Consider the following 4,929-nt stretch of genomic DNA (forward strand, 5'->3'; position numbering starts at 1 on the left):
AACCATAGAAAGCTTATGAAAGAAATTGAAGAAGAAACAAAAAAATGGAAAAAGATTCCATGCTCCTGGATAGGAAGAACAAATATTGTTAAAATGTTGATACTACCCAGAGCAATCTACATATTCAATGCAATTCCTATCAAAATAATGCCAGCATTCTTCACAGAGCTAGCAAAAACAATCCTAAAATTTGTATGGAACCAGAAAAGATCCCGAATAGCCAAAGCAATCTTTAAGAAGAAAACCAAAGCAGGAGGCATCATAATCCCGGACTTCAAACTCTTTTACAAAGCTGTAATCAAGACAGTGTGCTACTGGCACAAAAAGAGACACTCAGATCAATGGAACAGAGTAGAGAATCCAGAAATGGACCCACAAACGTATGGCCAACTAATCTTTGGCAAAGCAGGAAAGAATATCCAGTGGAATAAAGATAGTCTCTTCAGCAAGTGGTGCTGGGAAAACTGGACAGCGACATGCAGAATGAACCTGGACCAGCTTCTTACACCATACACAACAATAAACTCAAAATGGATGAAAGCCCTCAATGTAAGACAGGAAGCCATAAAAACCCTTGAGGAGAAAGCAGGCAAAAACCTCTTTGATTTTGGCTGCAGCAACTTCTTACTCAACACATCTCCAGAGGCAAGGGAAACAAAAGCAAAAATGAACTATTCGGACCTCATCAAAACAAAAAGCTTTGGTACAGTGAAGGAAACAATCAGCAAAACTAAAAGGCAACTGATGGAATGGGAGAAGATATTTGCAAATTACATATCAGACAAAGGGTTAGTATCCAAAATCTACAAAGAACATATCAAAGTCAACACCCAAAAAACAACTAATCCAGTGAAGAAATGAGCAAAAGACATGAATAGACACTTCTCCAAAGAAGACATCCAGATGGTCAAGTGACACATGAAAAGATGCTCAACATCACTCATCGTCAGGGAAATACAAATCAAAACCACCATGAGATGCCACCTGACACCTGTCAGAATGGCTAACATTAACAACTCAGTCAACAACAGATGTTGGCAAGGATGCGGAGACAGAGGATCTCTTTTGCATTGCTGGTGGGAACGCAAACTGGTGCAGCCACTCTGGAAAACAGTATGGAGGTTCCTCAAAAAACTAAAAATAGAGGGGCGCCTGGGTGGCGCAGTTGGTTAAGCGTCCGACTTCAGCCAGGTCACGATCTCGCGGTCCGTGAGTTCGAGCCCCGCGTCAGGCTCTGGGCTGATGGCTCGGAGCCTGGAGCCTGTTTCCGATTCTGTGTCTCCCTCTCTCTCTCTGCCCCTCCCCCGTTCATGCTCTGTCTCTCTCTGTCCCAAAAATAAATAAAAAACGTTGAAAAAAAATTTTAAAAATAGAACTACCCTACGACCCAGCAATGGCACTACTAGATATTTATCCAAGGGATACAGGTATGCTGTTTCAAAGGGACACATGCACCCCAGTGTTTATAGCAGCACTATCAACAAGAGCCAACGTATAGAAAGAGACCAAATGTCCACCGATGGACGAATGGATAAAGAAGATGTGGTACACACACACACACACACACACACACACACACACACACACACTGGAATATTACTTGGCAATCAAAAAGAATGAAATCTTGCCATTTGCAACTACCTGGTTAGAACTAGCGGGTATTATGCTAAGCAAGATTAGTCAGTCAGAGAGAGACAAATATCATATGACTTCACTCATATGAGGACTTTAAGATACAAAACAGGTGAACCTAAGGGAAGGGAATCAAATATAATATAAAAACAGGGAAGTGGACAAAAACATAAGAGACTCTTCAATATGGAGAACAAACAGAGGATTTCTGGAGGGATGTGGGAGGGGGGATGGGCTAAATGGGTAAGGGGCATTAGGGAATCTACTCCTAAAATCATTGTTGCACTATACGCTAACTTGGATGTAAATGAAAAAAAATAAATTAAAAAAACATTGCATTTTGTGATTTTTAAAAATGCTCTTATTTATTTTTGAGACATACCGAGACAGAGCACAAGTAGGGGAGGGACAGAGAGCGAGAGAGACAACAAATCAGAAGCAGGCTCCAGGCTCTCAGCTGTCAGCACAAAGCCCAACGCAGGGCTCAAACTTGTGAACTGCAAGATCATTACCTGAGTGGAAGTCGGATGATTAACTGAGTGAGCCACCCAGGCACCCCAAAAATATTGCATTTTAAATTGCACATTTTTAAAATTAATTTTTATTATTTTAATGTTTATTTATTTTTGAGACAGAGAGTAAGTAGGGGAGGGGCAGAGAGAGAGGAAGTTATAGAATGCTAAGCAGGCTCCAGGCTCTGAGCTGTCAGCACAGAGCCAGACGTCGGGCTTGAACTCACAGACCGTGAGATCATGATCTGAGCTGAAGTCAGATGCCTAACCAACTGAACCACCCAGGTGCCCCTAAACTGCACATTTCTAATGTGTCCTAAGACTATTCTACTAAAATAATTTTAGTAAGAATTCTTATAGATAATCTTACATATTTTAAGAAATTTGATTTTTATCCCATATTAAAATTTTCTACATTAACATTTTCAAGTGTAGAAAATGCAATTACACAGGAAATATACATACACCTGTTACCTAGATTCTATAATTAACATTTACCATAGTTCCTTATCACATTCATCTATCCATCAATCCTTATTTTTTTAAGTTTATTTATTTTGAGAGAGAGAGAAAGAGAGCATACGAGCAGGGAAGGGAAAAATAGACAGAATCCCAAGCAGACTCACACTATCATTGCAGAGTCGGATGAGGGGCTTGAACTCACCAACCGTGATATCATGACTTGAGCTGAAATCAAGAGTGGATGCTTAACTGACTGAGCCACCCAGGTGCCCCTATGCATCCTATTTTTAAATGTGCAATACTTCCACTGAGTTGTAGAGAGCAGAAAACCTGACAGCTAGCATTAAATTTTATTTAAAAACTTTTTTTGATGTTTGTTTTGACAGGGGGGGAGGGGCAGAGAGAGAGGGAGACACAGAATTAGAAGCAGGCTCCAGGCTCTCAACTGTCAGCACAGCCCAACATGAGGCTCAAACTCGTGAATTGAGAGATCATGACCTGAGCCGAAGTCGGACCCTTAACCGACTGAGCCACCCAGGAGCCCCCCTAACATTACATTTTAATCCCTTATACTCTTCTTTAAAAGTAAAGGGGTATAGGGGTATTCAGTTGATGTTCACTGGTGAATCAAGAGGTTTGTGTTATAGGCTAGGGTTCAGCAAACCATAGCCCATGTGCTAAATCTGGAGTGCTACCTGTGTTACCAAATTTATGATGCAATTTAGCCACCCCCATTTACCTAGTGACTTACTGTTTATGGCTGCTTTTGCACTTCAGTGACAGAGTTATAGTACAGTCCATATAGCCCACAAAGCCTAAAATGTTATCTGGCCCTTTTACAGACAAAGTTTGCTGACTCCTATTCTTTCTGAACTCTATCTCCCAATGCCCCTGTGACCTATACCTAATATGTATATGTATGTGTATATACATATACACATATATATATTTTAGCAAATTAGATTTCCTCACATTCAAAACATAGAATGGATATATTGATCTGACACTATCACTCTCTACATTTTTTTTGTTCATCATCTCTATAGTTCTTCCTCTTGCTCTTCTGATTAAGGAGTCTCTGAACTTCCTTTGCCCCATTTCATGTTGATGGGTAAAGATGTTTATCCTGGAGTTAATAATTCAACACAGATCCCATCATACAAAACAAATTTCAAGTTTAATTGAAATATTCTCTCAGACTTCAGGTCCGTTTATATTTTTCATGAACAAGGACAGTCTTCACAGCCACATTTGTAGTTTCTATCAGTTTAACGCTAGAATTCTGCCCTACGCACAGTAAAGTACACTCTAACTCTCCCCATATTAACTAGCATACAATTATGGAGAAAAGTCAGAACCGTTATATATGCATACTCACAAATCATCTTTCCCAATTAACATGTTTCCAGAATACCTCTTACTGTTTAATATCAAATTTTGTAAAGCCTAACTCTCAATTTAACATTTTTGGGGGCAATTTTTTATATTTCTATCCATAAGACTCAATATATTTAATAAAAAAGGGGTGCTCAAGTCTTTTTTTTAAATTTTTTTTTAACGTTTATTTATTTTTGAGATAGAGAGAGACAGAGCATGAATGGGGGAGGGTCAGAGAGAGGGAGACACAGAATCTGAAACAGGCTCCAGGCTCTGAGCTGTCAACACAGAGCCTGACGCGGGGCTCGAACTCACGGACTGCAAGATCATGACCTGAGCCGAAGTCGGCAGCTTAACTGACTGAGCCACCCAGGCGCCCAGGTGCTCAAGTCTTTAATATGCAAAAGACATTCTACCTTGCAATGAAGAGCCGTCCCTTAGATATTCATGGTATTAAGAGTGGAATCACAGTCTCCTACTCAGTGTGACCCATGCCCAATATTTCATTTGCTAGGAGAGAATTTCCACAGAACCTATCATGTTTAGATGTTTTTGCTCAACTAAACAAAATGGTAGATAAGGAAACAAAGAGAGAGAGAGAGATTATAATGGAAGAGAAAAAGATACTATTTCTAAGTCAACTCTTCACTATATTAACCATATTAGTTGGTGATTACCAAAACAGAAAAAAAAAAAAAAGGATTTGACATAGCAATATAATTATCTATCCAGCTCAGTATGGTTTCATTACATTTTATAAAACTGAGTTTGGGTTAGATGCGCAAAATATTATATTTTTCCCATTTAAAATAATTGGGAGGCCAGCCAAGTTGGTCTGTATTTCCTACTGATTACAACTAAAAATTGGACAGAAAAAGTAACCAGTTGAGGAATCTCAAGTGTAAATTGAGAGTATAAAATCTCAAGGTAGATTGAGGATGATAAT

The sequence above is a fragment of the Panthera pardus genome, unplaced genomic scaffold, assembly GCF_024362965.1.
Source record: "Panthera pardus isolate Hobbes unplaced genomic scaffold, ASM2436296v1 HiC_scaffold_27, whole genome shotgun sequence".
Taxonomy (NCBI): domain Eukaryota; kingdom Metazoa; phylum Chordata; class Mammalia; order Carnivora; family Felidae; genus Panthera; species Panthera pardus.